We start from the raw sequence: 18,891 nt of genomic DNA on the forward strand, positions 1-18,891 counted from the left end.
CATATTATAATCAAAATGGCAAAAGTTAAAGAGAGGACTCTAAAGGCAGCAACAGAAAAACAGAGTTAATTACAATGAACCCCCATAAGGCTATCACCTGATTTCTCTACAGAAAAGTTACATGCCAGAAGGGAGTGGCATGATATATTCAAAGTCCTGAAAGGGAAAGATCTACAACCTATGATACCCTACCCAGCAAAATTATCATTTAGAATAGAAGGAGAGATAAAGAATTTCTCTAATAAGCAAAAACTAAAAGAATGCAGCAATACTAAACCTATTTTAAAGGAAATATTAAAAGGTCTTCTCTAAATAGAAAAGAAATAAGAATCTATAGGAAAGAGAAAATCACAATTGGAAAGTAAATTACTTAAATAAGCCAGTACACAGATTTAAAAAAAAGAAAAAAATCTGTGAAAGTGATGATAACCACAGTGAAAAGCAAAAGAATAAGCATGAAGATGAAAAAGAGGACATCAAAATCATAAAGTGTGGGTGAGGAGAGTAAGAAAATGTAGATTCTTCTTTTTTATAATGGGTTTGAGCTGATATGACTACCTGTCTAAAATAAGTAGATATAGGAAGGGGTTAACATACTTGTAAAACAGTGCAACCATAAAACAAAAACATATGATAGATTCACAAAAACCAAAAAGAACATAACCATAATGCAAAAGAAAATTATCAAAGCACAAAAGGAAAAACAAAAAAAAAGGGACAAAGAAGAAATATAAAATCAATGGGAAAACTAGGTTTAAAATAGCAATAAATAGATATCAATAATTACCTTAAATGTCAATGGGATAAATGCTCCAATCAAAAGACAGAGTGATAAACTGAATTAAAAAACAAGTGCCTACAATATGCTGTCTACAACCCACTTTAGGACAAAGGACACACATAGAATGCAAGTGAGGTGATGGAAAAATATTTCATGCAAACTGAAATGAGAAGAAATGGGGGTTGCCATATCAGACAAAATAGACTTTAAAACAAAAGCTGTAAAGAAAGAGAAAGAAAGACACTCTATATAATGACAAAAGGATCAATACAAGGAGAGGTTATTACACTTGTTAACATATATGCACCCAATACAGGAACACCCAAAAACATAAAACAAATACTAACAGACATAAAGGGAGATTTTTTTTTTCTTTTGCGGTACGTGGATCTCTCACTGTGGCCTCTCCCATTGCGGAGCACAGGCTCCGGATGTGCAGGCTCAGCAGCCATGGCTCACAGGCCTAGCCGCTCTGCGGCATGTGGGATCTTCCCAGACCAGGGCACGAACCCGTGTCCCCTGCATTGGCAGGCGGACTCTCAACCACTGCGCCACCAGGGAAGCCCTAAAGGGAGAATTTGATGGGAACAAACTAATAGTAGGAGACATCAACACCCCATTTACATCAATGGACAGAACCTCAAGACAGAAAATCAATAAGGCAACAAAGATTCTAAATTATACAATAGAACAGTTAAACTTATTTGATATTTTCAAGACATTACATCCATAGAAGCAGAATACACATTCTTTTCTAGTGCACATGGAACATTCTCTAGGATTGATCTCATACTAGGGCACAAAATAAGCCTCAACAAATTTAAGAGTATATACGTTATTTCAAGCATCTTTTTTTGACCACAGTGGCATGAAAATTGAAATCAACAACAGAAAAAGAAATGAGAAAAAAACAACTACATGGAGACTAAACAATATGCTACTAAAAAAGTAATGATTCAATGATGAAATCAAAGAATCAATTTAAAAAATACCTTGAGGCAAATGATAATGAAAACAACCATACAAAATCTATGGGATGTAGCAAAAGCTGTTCTTAGAGGGGAGTTCATAGTGATAATAGGCCTTCTTTAATGAATAAGAAAAATCTCAAATAAACAACCTAACCTACCACCTAAAAGAATTAGAAAAAGAACAAACAAAACCTAAAATCAGCAGAAAGATAATAAAGATCAGAGAGGAAATAAATAAGATAGCGATTAAAAAACAATGGAAAAAAATCAATAAAACAAAGAGCTAGTTATTTGAAAGGGTAAACAAAATTGGCAAACCTCTGGCCAGGCTCACCAAGAAGATAAAGAAGACCCAAATAAACAAAATAAGACATGAAAGAGGAGAAATCATAACTGATACCACAGAAATAAAAAAACATAACAAAATACTATGAAAATTTGTATGCCAACAAATCTGACAACCTAGAAGAAATGCACAAATTTCTAGAAACATACAGCCCACCAAAACTGAATCAAGAAGAAATAGATAACTTGAACAGACCTATCAGTAGAAGTGAAATAGAATCTATTATATATATATATATATATATATATATATATATATATATATATATATATATATACACACACACACACACACACATATATATGTAATTCCCTAAAAACAAAAGTCCAGGACCAGATGGCTTCACAGGCAAATTCTACCAAACATAACAAAGAATAACTTATACTGGTATTCCTCAAACTCTTCTAAAACCTGAAGAGGAAGGAACACACTCAAAGACATTCTATGAAGCCACCATCACCCTAATACTAAAACCAGACAAAGACACTACCAAAAAAGAAAATTACAGGCCGATATTTTGATAAAGTTAGATGCAAAAATCCTCAACAAAATATTAGCAAACGAAATCCATAAACACATAAAAACGATCATACACCACAACCAAGTTGGATTCATCCCAGTGTCACAAGTGTGGTTCCACATACGCAAATCAAATCAATCAGATACACCACATCAACAAAAGATAAAAATCACAGGATCATCTCAATAGATGCAGAAAATGCATGTGATAAACTTCAACATCTATTCATGATAAAAACCTTTACAAGAGTGGGTATAGAGGAAATATATCTCAACATAATAAAAGCTATTTATGACAAACCCACAGCCAACATAATACTCAGTGGTGAAAAGCTGAAAGCCGTCCTGCTAAAATCTGTAAAAATACAAGGATGCCCACTCTCACCTCTTCTCTTCAACATAGTATTGGAAGTCCTCGCCATAGCAATCAGACAGGAAAAAGAAATAAAATGTATAAAAATTGGAAGAGAAGTAAAATTTTCATTATATGCAGATGATGTGATACTATATATAGAAAGCCTTAAAGACTCCACACAAAAACTACTAGAACTGATAAATGAATTCAGCAAGGTAGCAGGGTATATGATTAGCATACAGAAATCAGTTGCATTTCTTTACACTAACAATGAAATATGAGAACGGGAATGTAAACAAACAATACCTTTTAAAATTGCACCAAAAGAAAAAAATACATAAGAATAAACCTCACCAAGGAAGTGAAAGGCTTATGTGCTGAGAACTACAAAACATTGATAAAGGAAATTAATGATGATTCAAGAAAATATCCTATGCTCTTGGATTGGAAGAATTAATATTGTTAAAATGGCCATAGTATACAAAGCAATCTACAGATTTAACATGATCCCTATTAAATTACCCATGATATTTTCATATAAATAGAATAAATAATACTAAAATTTATATGGAGCTATAAAAAACCCAGAATTGCCAAAGCAATCCTGAGGAAAAAGAACAAAGCAGGAGGCATAACCCTCCCAGACTTCAGACAATACTACAAGACTACAGTAATTGAAACAGTGGTACTGGTACAAAAACAGACATATGGATCAATGGAACGGAAGAGAGAGCCCAGGAATAAATCCACACACCTATGGACAATTAATCTTTGAGAAAGGAAGCAAGAATACACAATGCGGAAAAGATAGTCTCTTCAGCAAGTGGTGTTAGGAAAGTTGGACAACCATATGTAAATCAATGAAGTTAGAACACACCCTCATACCATAATCAAAAACAAACTCGAAATGGTTTAAAGACCTAAATAGAAGATAAGTCACCTTAAAACTCCTAGAAGAACATAAGAAAAACACTCTGACATAAATCTTACCAATGTTTTCTTAGGTCAATCACCCAAGGCAATAGAAATAAAAGCAAAAATGAACAAAGGGTACCTAATCAGACCTATAAGCTTTTGCACAGCAAAGGAAATCATAAACAAAATGAAAAGACAACCTATGGACTGGGAGAAAATATTTGCAACTGATGTGACTGACAGGGGCTTAATTTCCAAAACATACAAACAGCTCATACAATTTGCTAACAAAATAAACAAAAAACCCAATGGAAAAATGGGCAGAAGACCTAAATAGACATTTCTCCAAAGACGACATACAGATAGCCAACAGGCACATGAAAAGATGTTCATCATCACAAATTTTTGGAGAAGTACAGATCAAAAGTACAATGAGGTACCACCTCACACCAGTCAGAATGGCCATCACTAAAAACTCTACAAATAACAAATGCTGGAGTGGGTGTGGAGAAAAGGGAATGCTCTTACACTGTTGGTGGGAATGTAAATTGGTGCAGCTACTGTGGAAAATAGTATGGATGTTTCTCAAAAGAATAAAAATAGAGTTGACATGTGATATAGCAGTTCTACTCCTGGGCATATACCTAGACAAAACTATAATTTGATAAGATACATGCACCCCTGTGTTTATAGCAGCACTCTTCACAATACCCAAGACATGGAAGCAACCTAAATGTCTATCAACAGATATATGATAAAGAAGATGTGATATACATATAAATACAATGGAATACTACTCAGGCATAAAAAAGAATGGAATATTGCCATTGCAGCAACATGGATAGACTTTTAGATTATCATACTAAGTGGAGTAATTAAGAAAGAGAAAGACAAATATCCTATGATATCAGTTATATGTGGAATCTAATATATGACACAAATGAACTTATCTACTAAACAGAAACAGACTCATAGACATAGAGAACAGACTTGTGGTTGCCAAGGGAAAGCGGGAGGGGGAGAGGGATGGATTGGGAGTTTGGGATTAGCAGATGCAAATTATTATTATATAGAGAATGAATAAACAATGAGGTTCTACTGTATAGCACAGGGAAGTATATTCAATATCCTGTGATACACCATAATGGAAAAGAATATGAAATAAATGTGTACACATACACACATATATATGTATAACTGAGTCACTCTGTTGTACAGTAGAAATTAACACAACATTGTAAATCAACTAAACTTCAATAAAATAAAAAAGAACAATAATTCATAGAAAACCTCTCATAAATATTGATGCAAACATCCTAAATACATATTAACAAAGCTGATTTATTAACATAGAAAAAGGTTTGAGCCATATTTGATGTATTACTGAAATGCACGTTTGGTAAAATTGTTAAAATTCAATCAAATAATTCATAACATCAAGAGATAAAAGGGGCGTAAAACATGATAATCCCCAAATATGAAGAAAAAAGGATGTGACAAAATGTAACACCTACTTATGTTACAAGACACGAGGGAAAAAGTTCATAGCAAACTAGAAATAGAACATATTTAATGTAAGGTCACCTACAGAAACAATCTATAGAAAACATCATTCTTAATGGTTATATTTTGAAAGATTTCTCACAGCTATGGGTACAAAAATAAACATCCCCAAATCCTAGTCCTCTTAATATTGTATCAGAGGTCAGAGCCTATAAAATAATAATAGTACTGGTGATAATAACAATTATAATTAGTATGTAATAGTAATCAGTATAGCAGGTTAAAAGGACTCAAAAGAAGAACCCTCCCAGGGGACAATACTGTGGAATGTCATCATGACCTTCCAGCATGCATACAACAGGACAAAGAATAAAAGAAAAGATAGATATTAGGAGGAGAAGAGATGTTTAATAAGCCTCTAGAAGTGTCCCTCTCATACTTGGGAAGACAGAAGCAGATGGAGGTGCAAAGTGTGCAAAGTAGAATGGAGCAACATTCAGCTAAGAGTATTTCTACAGCTTAAGGTAGCAAAGAAAGAATCCAGTTTGCTTGCTGAACCCAAGAGAGGTTTGTGCTTGGGAGACAGTGGCTGGTAGAATGAGACCTAGGATTTAAATGGAGGATTCTGGTAGTCAGAAGTCAGTATATGGTATAATCAACCTCTCACTACATTCTACCTCACTTCATAAATCTGGCTATCAGGGATTCATCTCCAAGCAAGAAATCCAGATGATTGTTTTCTAAAAAGAAAGCAGTGAATTAGGTCAAGCCAAGCAAACTAGACCGCGAGTCGGTTCCCCAAGACCAGTTGTTCTGTTTGCTGTCATCTTGAGATGAACTAGGGTGGTCTGCTCTCTTCCCAGAATACAGGAAGAGTGTCAGTTAAAAAAGCACAGGGCACTTACACAGAAGCTGTCACCTGGTCTTTGAAATCATCACCATTCTTACTGGTTTTAATTTCCTGTCTTCTCTGAAAACTTGCTGCTCTCCATGCCAAATGCTGCTACTTTGTAAAGGCTCATGTGAGTTTTTGTTAAATTCTATAATGCCATCTTCCTATTCAGCCTTTTGTCTCCCGTCTCTCTTACTTCTCACACTAATGTTAATTCCCTATTCTGTGAACTTTTGAACTCATGTGTCTGGTCACATCATTCTTTTAAAATCCTTTATGAGGGGTTTCCATGGTATTTAAATGCTATCTAAATAGTTCACATGGCCTAGAAAGCCCTGCATTACCTGGACACTGAGAACTTTTTACAATTACCACCTGGAAATACTCCTCACTCCCTAGCTGCCACCTCACCCTCCAAACCTCTCTCTTTATCCATACTGGCTTCCTCTAAGGTGTCTGACCATGCTTCCTAACTGTAGAGATTTGCAAAGTGGCTGAAACTGTAGCCTCCCTCTCAATTGCTTGCGCAGCTAAGCTCTACTCAATGTAAAGAGTAGGGGCAAGTCCTTAAAAAAGAGACTTTATTGGGGAAGATGTCTGTAAAGCATTCAGACTGGCTGGGTTCTCTGGTCACATGCTTTGTGGAACACTGAACATCATTGCAGCAGTTGGCAAAGATTATCCAAGAGAATTACCATAGGCAGAAACCAATAAACAAATGAAAAGCAAGTATGACTGAAATGCCACCATAGCATTATGTTCCAAAAGGACAATTTCTCCAGATTCTGCACACCTATGTATCTAGCTAGTTACGTAACTCTAACATCTATCCAGAGATAACCAAATCAATGTATATAAATTAAGTTCGTAAAGATTCTATCAAAAGAAGTAACTATTATTAACACATATTCTAAGATTCTCATCAAGACTATATAATTTTAAGTTTTTCTATGAATAAAGTTTCACTAGTTACATTCAGAAAGAACAGGCAACAATAACTGACCCTGGGAAAGGGAATAATGTGGTAGGTGACAAGGGTATAAAGAGGATTCACTTTAAAGGTTTAGTCCTGGAACTTTTGAATTTTGACCCATGGCTATACTTTAGCTACTAAGAATAGTTTTTAATTATATTAACAAAAAGATACCAACATTTTTTAAAAAGTTATTGACTTTAAAGTTTTTCTAATGGTCTGATAATTCATATTGCTAACATAGCTCTATTATATTTTAGAGCTTTGTCAGAAAATATGGCAAAATTTGGAGCAGTTTTGTATCTTGGAAATAGCATCAGGACATAGGAGTTAAATTATGTTTGAATCCCTAGTAAATTTGAGTCTCAGATATCAGCAGTATTTACTAGAGAAAAACATTTAATACCTAAGCCTGTTTGTTTGTATTTTTAATCTGTAAAGTGGAGTTAGTATATCTTTGCCTTTAGAATAATTAAATTCAGTGACAGAAATTTATATAAAGCATGTCACAGGGCTAAATACATGTTAGATGCTCACTGTGGCTAACAAGGAATATTAAATAAAAGCAGTGTTTGTTTTTCTCACTGTGATAATTGGAGACTCATTATTATGGTAGTTTGATCAACAAAGTCAATATATATAGTTATGAAAAAATTACTATAAAATATTGATAATTATCCAGAATGCTGCAAAGCCAAATGTGTTTATTATTTCCTTCCAAAACATATAATCAAATTATATTGCTTGGTTTTAAATGTTTTGTTAATTGTTTTTCAGTAGCTAACATTGTCAAACATATTAAGCTGAATTCTATTTTTATTTTTCATATAAAACTCAGAGTAATATATGCATACCTTCTGCTTTGTACTGAAGGGAAAATTGGGGTCTTTGACTTTTGTAAGAAACCCAATTATATAGCTAGAATTAAGCTGCAATCACATGTCATAGATATTTGCAACAATAAATTTGCTCGATATTGCCATTTTTTTTCACTCTCAATGAAAATCCAATTTCCATTTTAATGAAGTTTTCTGAAAATACTATATGCATATATATTTCAATATAAAAATCTATGTAAGTCTTACTTTGTTGGTAAAATAAGTATTTTTATTTGTGTTATATCAATTCTATCTGTATTTTATAGGTTCTCCTTTGTATATAAAGATACCACTATTAACCAGCCATCAACTGGGAAAGCACATTTACTTGTTTTGTCAGTGACAGTGAAAGTTTTGCCCTGAGCAATCTTCATCCATGCATCTAACTCCTTTTGTGACAAATAGTATACTTTTGTGAGACCTGAATACTTGCAAGTCTATGACTAGAGAAAACAATCGTGCTGTTTGTGATTTAGCCAGGTCTTCATATCAGAATTGAAAATAACTTAAGACAATAATAAAATGCTTTATAACAACCGGATTACTTAATAGAAGTAAGGATGTTTTACACAGAATAACACTTAAGCTATCCATGAAATAAAATAAGTGAATAAACATAAAACTTTAACTTCCAATTATTAAAAAAACAAGTGTTGGCTATTTGAAACTGTTTTTGTTGTTTTAAAGAGTTTACTTCACAGAGTCCACACAAGACTCAGACACCAGTATTGTTAGTTCTTGTAGTTCCTGCTGTTCTACAGGACTGGAATCTTAGAACAGGAGTTACAATATGTATTCAATAACAAAGAAAAACTTTGATATGATGTTCCCTATATAAGAATTGTTTACTATATTTTATTTATCGATTCACCTAATTGAAAATTGAATCTTTACTAATTACAGATGAGGTAAATATGAACTAGATACAGAGTCATGGACATGGCGGGACTGAGAGTATAGAAAGAAAATTTGCACACCTATGTATCCACCTGGTTTCATAACTCTATCCATAGATATCTAACTCAATTCGCATGTTACTAAAGATTCTATCAAAAGAAGTAACAATATTATCCAATAAAATTACCATAGGCAGAAACAAATACACAAACAAAAAGCAAGTATAACTGAAATGCTACCACAACAATTTATTCCAAAAGGACAATTTGTCCAGATTCTGAAGATTTCTGCAGAGTCTGGCTACAAACACAGAATTTCTTAAAATAATCCAAGAGAGCACACAGATATGAGGAATGGTCAATATTATGTGAAAACAACAAAAAATTAATTTAAATAAATATGTAGTTTAGTTTAAATAGTAAATTCGTAAACACATCCAGTAATTGCTTATGTGTTTTGAGTTAAAATTCCTAGCAAGTTTTACTTAATAGGCAAATAGGATCAACTAACACAACTGCTTGGAATCAAGAGTGAGAAAATTAAATTTATTCAATTATTTGTTTGACAATTTTATTAGGAATTCTCCTATATTTTCAGCACTCTTTGGAAAGTGGGATGGAATTATCTGAGTGAATAAAATGGACAAAGCCCCTGCCTCATGGAGTTTACCTTCTGATATAACACAATATTAAAGTGAATAAGTAATATGACACCAGGAAGTGACCCACTGATACAGAGTAAAGAGGGAAAGAGATGATATTTAGATATTTTTCTTAGATGTTTTGAAAATCAATTTTCCCATGCTATAATTAGTGCAGATACTTTAGAGAATTTGAGAAGATAATATTATCATTTGGGGGAGGATTATCAGTTGAACTCAAATGTGAATAAAGCTATTCCTTAGTGAAAATAAATATTTTATATAATATTTTCTTGGTATTTATTCATTAAATTATGAGATTATTATTTCCTGAATTGGTGTGTAAGACTAATGGGTTGGGACAGGCAAATTTTGCAAAAAGTAGAGGACATACATTAGTATATAGTATCATTTGAGGTGAAGAAATAGAGAAAAGTTGATATACTTTTTATTTTTGGAAAAAGTACATATGTATACATAGTAGTAAACTACACATAGTATAAAATTAACCATATTTAACTGTACAGATTGGTGGCATTAATTATGTTTACATGGTTGTACAGCTATCACTACCATCCATCTCCACAACTTTCTCATCTTCCCAATCTGAATTATTATTAAATAATAACCTCTCCCATTCTACCCTCCCCCAGCCCCTGGAAACCACCATTCTACTTTCTGTTTCTATGAATTTGACTCCTTTAGGTACCTTATTTAAGTGGATTCATACAGTATTTGTTCTTTTGTGACCAGCTTATTTCACTTAGCATAATGTCTTCAAGATTCATATCCGTATTGCAGCATATATCAGAATGTACTTCTTTTTAAGTCTGAATAATATTCCCCTGTATATATGAATATATCCATCTGTCTGTCACTGGACACTTGGGTTGTTTCCACATTTTGGCTATTGTGAATAATGCTACTATGAACATGGATGTACAATTATCTGTTAAAGTCCTTTCTTTCAATTTGTCTGGGTATATACCCAGAAGTGTAAATGATGGATCATACGATAATTCTATGATTATTTTTCTGAGGAAATGCAAACTGTTTTCCACAGGGGTGACACCATTTTACATTCCCACCAGCAAAGCAGGAGGGTTTGATATTTTCCATGTCTTTGCCAACACTTGTTATTTTGTGGTTTTATATGTGAGTGTGCATATATGTTTTTTTTTAATGATAGCTATTCTGATGGGTGTGAAGTGGTATCTCATTGTGGTTCTGATATAAATTTATCTGCTGACTAATGACTTGGGCATCTTTTCATGTGCTTAATGACCATTAACAGCTAGGCTGGCTGAAAGCTCTAAAATGACCTCATTTACCTAGGGGGTCTGACTTTAGAGAATTGTGGAAACGATTAGTAGAACACAAATAACCCAAGGGCAAAATAAATGAGCAGTCAGCAGGGGTCTACTCAACCTGCACCGTCATTAGGAAGAATTATCAGAGGCCAGTTGCATTAGCAAAATTTAGGGATCTAGTAATCAAGGCCATGTCAGGACATCCCATCATAAATAAGAAAAATTGTTGCCATTTACATCTCCCACAACAAAGGAAGAAGGACAATGCTGGAGGTTTCTTGAAGTTCCAGAAACAGCATATTCTGTACATGGGAAATTTAGGATTTTATGAGTAACACAAAAGTGTTCTAATTGACAGTGGGGCCTGGAACTGGAAAGTATCTTCAAGTAGTGCAGGTTACTCTGCAACAGCCTTGCTGTTTGCACCAGAAAACCCGGCAGACCCTATGATATTAAAGAAAATAAAAGAACCTAGCAGTATTTGTGCAAAACTGTTGCATGCATGGAAAGTCTCAATGGGAAAATTGTGTCACAGGCCCCTAGCCTTCCGGAGAAGGTGATGCCATCAGCCACTTATAATTTTCTACTTTTTTGAAAACAACTCACGCATTCTGACAAAACTAGATAAATATTCCAGATATGGGTTTACCTGCTTTATGTCAGACCTTACCCAGCACAACTACATGGGGTCTTACAGAGTGTTTGATCCACCGGCATGTAATCCCACATAAAAGAGTTTCAGACCAAGGGATCTACTTTCTAGCAAAGGAGGTGTAAGAACAGCTAATGATCCTGGCCATATCATACTACATACACAGGCAGGACTGATAGAGGTGCAAGCTATTGGCAATACTAATGAGGGACAACTCACAGTTAATAACTGAATCAAAGTTCCTTATTTAGTGTTGGGTCACCAATTGGAAGTATATATGGTATCGTGTGCCAAGAGCAGGAGTGGTCCTCCCAAAGACCCACTTGGGGAATCTGTACTTCCTATTTCCAGAAGGGGAACTAGGTCAAAATGCTGTTAACTGATGGGGGCAGAGAGAAACAGGTGGTAATACTGCTCAGTACTCCCTTACCCAATCCTAATAATACATTAAAAATAGCAGCAATCTCAGCCAGAGACACACATCGTGACCAGAGACTCAGAAGCCTCAGCAATAAGGATCTGATTTACCTCCAGCAGGCAAGACACCAAGACTAAAATCATCACTAGCTGAGGTTGAGACAAATCTAGAATAAAAGTAGAAGAGGGAAAATATAATTATCCGTTATGTCCCAGGACCACCTGAGGCAGCAGGATCTGTAGTTCTTCTCACTAGTCCTAGTCTTTTTAGTTTTCCCCAGGAATAGAAGCCCATGTGGTTCCTGGCAGAGCTTCTTCCTTAATGCATATAAGGTAATGGATGCAGGCATCACACGTAGACTGTGATAGACATGGAGATGCAAGAAAGAACTTGTGGCACAATTTCTGGGAATGTTGTCAGTGGATGTTCCCTGCAGGGAACATCTCAGCTTCAAAGAGCTACCTGTCCCAAGCTCACACCTGAGATGGCCCACATTCAATGACTGAGAAAAAGTAAAGGATTAGCCATTTTTACCCCAATATAGAACAATTCTAATAGGCCCCAAATAGCAACTCCTCTCTATAATCTCCTTCTCTACCATGTTATTTAACCAATGCCCTGTTGATGGAGATTCCTGTTGTTCCTATCTTTGGCACACAACAGACCTGACACATTTTCTCAATTATATGAATTTAGTTTATTTAAAAATGGGCAAAAAACTAGAATATTCATTTCACCAAGGAGACATACAAAAGGCCAACAGGTATATAAAAAGATGCTCAACATCACTATTCATCAGGAATATATCAATCGAAACTACAATGAGATATCACCTCACACCTGTTAAAATGCTGTTATCAAAAAGACAAGCAATATCAAGTGTTGGTAAAAATGTAGAGAAATTGGAATCCTTGTACACTACAGGTGGAAATTTAAAATGGTGCAGCCACTATGGAAAATAATATGGAGGTTCCCCCCAAAATTAAAAATAGAACTACCATATGATCCAGCCATCCTATTTTTGAGGATTTACCCACAAGAATTGAAATCCAAATCTTGAAGCAATATTTGTACTTTCATATTCATTGCAGCCTTAGTCACAATAGCCAAGATGTGGAAACAACCTAAAAAACCCTGGATGGATGAAGAAAATGTGGCATATGCAGATAATGAAATATTATTCAGCCTTAAAAAGAAGGAAATTCTGCAATATGTGACAACAAGGATGAAACAGGAGAACATGCTCTCAACACAAGAAAAAAAGATCAAAAGCGACAATTATTTTATTTCTATATTTAAAAAATATTAAGAAAACAAACAAATAAAAAAAACTCTTGGGCTTCCCTGGTGGCGCAGTGGTTAAGAGTCCGCCTGCTGATTCAGGGGACACGGGTTCGTGCCCCGGTCCGGGAAGATCCCACATGCCGCAGAGCGGCTGGGCCCGTGAGCCATGGCCGCTGAGCGTGCGCGTCCGGAGCCTGTGCTCCACAACGGGACAGGCCACAACAGTGAGAGGCCCCAGTAGCGCAAAAATAAAAATAAATAAATAAATAATAGAAAATTGAACATAATGATAATGAGCAAGGAGATCGAATCAATACTTTGAAAATCTCCCAGCAAATACAAGCCCAGGAGTAGATGGCGTCACACGTGAAATCTACCAAACATTTAAAGAAGAATTAATACAAATCTCTCTCAAACTCTTACAAAAAATTCAAAAGGAAACAACACCTCTAAACTCATTTTATGAGGCCAGCATCATCCTGACACTAAAGCCGGTCAAGGACACTACAAGAAAAAAAATTACAGGTCAATATGTCTGATAATATAGGTGTAGACATTCTCAACAACTTACGAACAAACTGAATTCAAGAACACATTAAAAGGATCATACACCATGATCAAGTGAGACTTATTCCTGTAATATATAGTTGGTTTAAAATATGCAAATCAACAAATGCGATAAACCACATTAACAGAATGAAGGATAAAGATGATATGATCATTTCAATAGGTTCAGGAAAATCATTTGACAAAATTCAATATCCATTCATAATAAAAACTCTCAACAAATTAGTAATAGAAGGAACATTCCTCAGCATAATAAAGGTCATATATGACAAGACCATGCTCACTGGTGAAAAGTTACAAGCTTTTCCTTTAAAATCAGAAACAAAACAAAGATATCCATTCTTACCATTTCTATTCAACGTAGTATTAGATACTGCAGCCATAGTAATTAAACAAGAAATAGAAGTAAAAGTCATCCATATCAGAAAGGAAGACATAATATTATCTGTTTTCAGATGATATGATTTTATACATAGATAACCCAAGAGCATTCACCAAAAAAACTGTTAGAACAAATGAAATAAAGTTGCAAGATATAAAATTAACACTCACAAATCAGTTGCATTTTATACACTAAAGAATTATGCTAAGGAGAAGTTAAGAAAGCAACCCCATTTACAACAGTATCAAAAAGCATAAAATACTTAGGAATAAATTTAACCAAGGAGGTAAAATACCTATACACTGAAAACCATAATATATAGATGAAAGGAATTTAAAAAGATACAATTAAATGTTAATCTATCCCATGTTCTTGGATTGAAAGATTGAATTAGTTTGTGAAAATGTCCAATGTATTCAAAGCAATCTAAAGATTCAATGTAATCCCTATCAAAGTTTCAATGGTATTTTTCACAGAAGTAGAAAAAAACCTATTCTAATATTTATGTGGAATCAAAAGGACACTGAATAGCCAAATTAATTCTGAGGAAGAAAACATCACATCACACTTTCTGATTCCAAATTATACCACAAATTATATTATTATTATATGCCAAATTTATAGTAATCAAGACAGTATAGTATGGGCATAAAAACAGGAACGCAGACCAATGAAACAAAATTCAGAGTGCAGATATAAGCCAACACATATGTGGTCAACTGATTTTTGACAAGGACACAAGAAAATACAATGGAGAAAGAAATCTCTTCAATAAATGATGCTGGAAAAACTGGGTATCCACATGCAAAAGAATGAAGCTGGACCCCGGTCTTATGCCATTCACAAAGTTAAGTCAAAATGGATCAAAGATTCCAGTGTAATATCTGAAACTATAGAACTTCTATAGGCAACCGTAGGGAAAAAGATCCTCGACATTGGTCTTGGCAGCGATTTCTTGGATAAGACACCAAAAGCAAAGGCAGCAAAAGCTAAAATAAGTGGGACTACATCAAACTAAAAATCCTCCTGCAAAGTAAACAATCAATGAATTGAAAAGGGAATCTACAGAATGAAGACAATACTCACAAATCATGTATTTGATAAGGATTAATATCCAAAGTATATAAAGAACTTATACAACTCAAAAGCAAAAAAAAAAAAAAAAAAAAAAATACCAACCAAAAAAAAGCAATTTAAAAATGTGCAAAGAACCTGAGTTTTTGGTTCCAAAGAAGACATACAAATGGCCAATAGGTATATGAAAATGTACTCAACATCACTAATCATTAGGAAAATGCAAATCAAAACCACATAGAGATAATCACTTCACACCTGTTAGGATGGCTATTATCAAAAAGATAAGCAATAACAAATATTGGTGAGAATGTGGAGAAAAGGCAACTGTTATACACTGTTAGTAGGAATGTAAAACAGTACAGCCATTATAGATAACAATATGGCAGTTTCTCAAAAACTTAACGATTGAATTACACTATGATCCAGCAATCTCACGTCTGGGTATTTATCCAAAAGAAGTGAAATCAGTATCTTAAGAAGCTATCTCCACACAATGTTCATTGCAGCCTTGATCACAAGAGCCAAGATATGGAAACACGCTAAATGTCTTTTAATGGATGAATGGATAAAGACAATGTCTTATATGTGTGTGTGTGTATATATATATATATATATAGTTTTATTATATTTACAGTATAATTGAATATTATTTATTCAGCCATAAAAAATAAGAAAAGCTTGGCACTTGCTACAACATGGATGAATCTGAATCTGTAGGTCATCAGGCTAAGTGAAATAAGCCAGACATGGAAAGACAGATACCGTATGCTACCATTTATATGTAGAATCGTAAAAAAAAAAAAAAAAGCCAATCATCACAGAAACAGAGATTAGAATGCTGACGCTGATTGCCAAGGGTTTGGCGGGAGGGAGAAATGGGGTGGTGTAGGTCAAATGGTATAAATTTTCAGTTATAAAACAAAGAAATTCTGAGGATCTAATGTACAGCATGGTGACTATAGTTAATAATAAGGTATTGTATACTTGGAAGTTGCTGAGAGTAGATCTTAAACATTCTCATCTCACACACACAGTTAACTGTGAGGTAAAGGATGTGTTAATTATTTTAATCTGGTAATCATTCTACAATGTATATGTATATCAGATCATCATGTTGTGCACTTGAAATATTTACAGTTGTATTTGCCAAGTTTTCCTCAATAAAGTTTTAAAACTCAAACAACCAAAAAAGTAAAAAATGGGTACAGAATATTCACTACTTAACACTGCTTGGTTTAAGGAAGTACAATAATTATATAGAATTGTTTGTGAAAAGAGAGATTTTGAAAATCCAATTGCCAGGACTAATATGCATTTTATATGAATAAATATGTATTTGAATAAATGTTTGTTAATTGTTTTAATTCACCACTTTCTATACTAACAACTAAACAGCTTTTAAGATGTTCATTGAAGCTGTTTGAAAAGTGATTAGAAAATACCAAATGTTAATCATATCTCTGATTAGTTTTTACAGATTACCTCAAAATTAATTATGTGAATCTGTTTTAATATCAGAGAAAATTGTTCTTCCGTCTCACTCTTTGTCAGTTTTAACTTATTTTGTCCATGAGACTTCATAATAGGTTGTAAAAACCTTAATGATCACTTATATGATCTTTCCCTCTTTCATTTTAGTTTTTTTCCTATGTATCTTAAGTCCTAAGTTCCCGACAGTACTTACTTTTGTACAACATTTTAAAAATATACTGTAAAGAAAAGCTACAGTGTTTTCCCATCAGAAGAAGCCTCATTACACTGTTTAGAAATGAATCTATTTAAATTGTCTTCAGTTATTTCTGATAAGGTAATCATTAATTCATGACCTAGCATTTATCAGAACATTTAAAAACTGTATAGAACAGCCCACCATATTCCAGACTTCTCAGAAAAGCATTATACTGTTACTAATTGACAGATAGTGTTCTGAATATATTCGACCATTTTATGGGTGCCAATGATTGAGATCTCTAAATAATCTCATAAGCTACTGCTATTCCATTTATCCTCACCATGGATCAACCATAAGTTCTATTTATCTCTATACTTTTAAGAAATATACTCTATACTTTTAAGAAATAGATATGTGGAACTATAAAATGCACCTATCTTCTTCTTACGCATTAGCAATCTTTACTTGTATCACGCCAGGGTCAGAGATTCCCTATCCAGTGAATTTTTGTTTGCAGAGGTCCCATCTTTCTATCTAATACCTTCTATGAAAAAACAACCAAGGCCATTACTTTCTTTCATAATAATTCATAATATGGCATTCTAAAGCACAGTTCTAATAAGAGGAAATCTAATATTTTATTTGCCACCTCTGAACACTCAAGTCTGAATATACCAATACAAAAGAAACAAACTCTTTTTGTTAATTCATATTACATTCTTATGGCAAAGAATTTGTTAAGCTTTGAAATATCAAGAAATATCTGATTGTATGGATGAAAACAATATATCTGTAATCATATTTGTGTTATCAGATATTGAAATTTTTTTCTATTACTTATTTTGATTCATTTATATGGACTTCATATGTATTTGAACATTTACTTCACATTTAACAAATTTATTAATATAAACTGTTTTCTTTATAATGTTTTTATAGTATTAGAATATTTACTAAAAATCTTTGGTAAATTGTCTAAAACAAGGCTACTTATACTCTTTTTTCCTTCTTTAGTAGGTTTTGAAGAATCTTTTTTTTTTTTTTGCGGTACGTGGGCCTCTCACTGATGTGACCTCTCCCGTTGCGGAGCACAGGCTCCGGACGCGCAGGCCTAGCGGCCATGGCTCACGGGCCCAGTCGCTCCGCGGCATGTGGGATCTTCCCGGACCGGGGCACGAACCCGTGTCCCCTGCATCGGCAGGCGGACTCTCAACCACTGCGCCACCAGGGAAGCCCGAAGAATCTTTTTTATAACATATATTTTATGTATCAAGATGGTATTTAGACTATGAACCATATATTTATATTTGAAATATGTGCAGGTCTACAAATAATAAAAAATCATATAAACCAAGTAACATATGTGTCCATATGTAAAAAATCTGTAATATATGTGTTATCTGTATGTGAGTATATCTATTATGTCTATCTATTATGCTCAGACAACCACTTATGGAAAAATAAAATCTCTCAGAAAGCTAACTGGGAGGAAAGTTTATGATGCTATGATTTGAAAGAGGCTCCTGAACGTTCAAGAACAAAAATATAAAGTGTTAGAAAGGTCCAAGTGATTATGACTCACCAAGCTCCATCTCTTTCCTCCAATAATGTGGGTAAAATCTTCATGTAGAGAAGAGCCTTAGTTCAAGGTTAGCAAAGTATCAGGGGGCTCACGTGTGATCTGTGGATTGCTGAAAAAAAAGGAAACAAGGCTATCATAGTTTGAAAAATATGGATTTGGGCCCAAATCTTAGAAGAGGAAATATAATTCAGCAGGGTTGAATCTGAGAGTTTTCTTGCCTTTCTCAAAGACTCAGGGTCTAGATTTGGGATGTTAAAAGGAAAAAAAAAAACCTCAT

The 18,891-nt window shown here is 34.0% G+C and overlaps 1 long non-coding RNA gene across 1 annotated transcript in view; it reads right to left on the minus strand.

Moving 5' to 3' along the window:
* LOC307193523 overlaps positions 1-18,669 on the minus strand; it is a 176,270-nt gene extending 157,601 nt beyond the window's left edge. Inside the window, exon 1 of the long non-coding RNA XR_013830348.1 lies at positions 18,615-18,669. This is a non-coding gene — a long non-coding RNA (uncharacterized lncRNA). The remainder of the gene's footprint in view (positions 1-18,614) is intronic.
* Positions 18,670-18,891: the final 222 nt, after the last annotated feature.

The sequence above is a fragment of the Stenella coeruleoalba genome (genome assembly GCF_951394435.1).
Source record: "Stenella coeruleoalba genome assembly, chromosome: 1".
Classification (NCBI taxonomy): domain Eukaryota; kingdom Metazoa; phylum Chordata; class Mammalia; order Artiodactyla; family Delphinidae; genus Stenella; species Stenella coeruleoalba.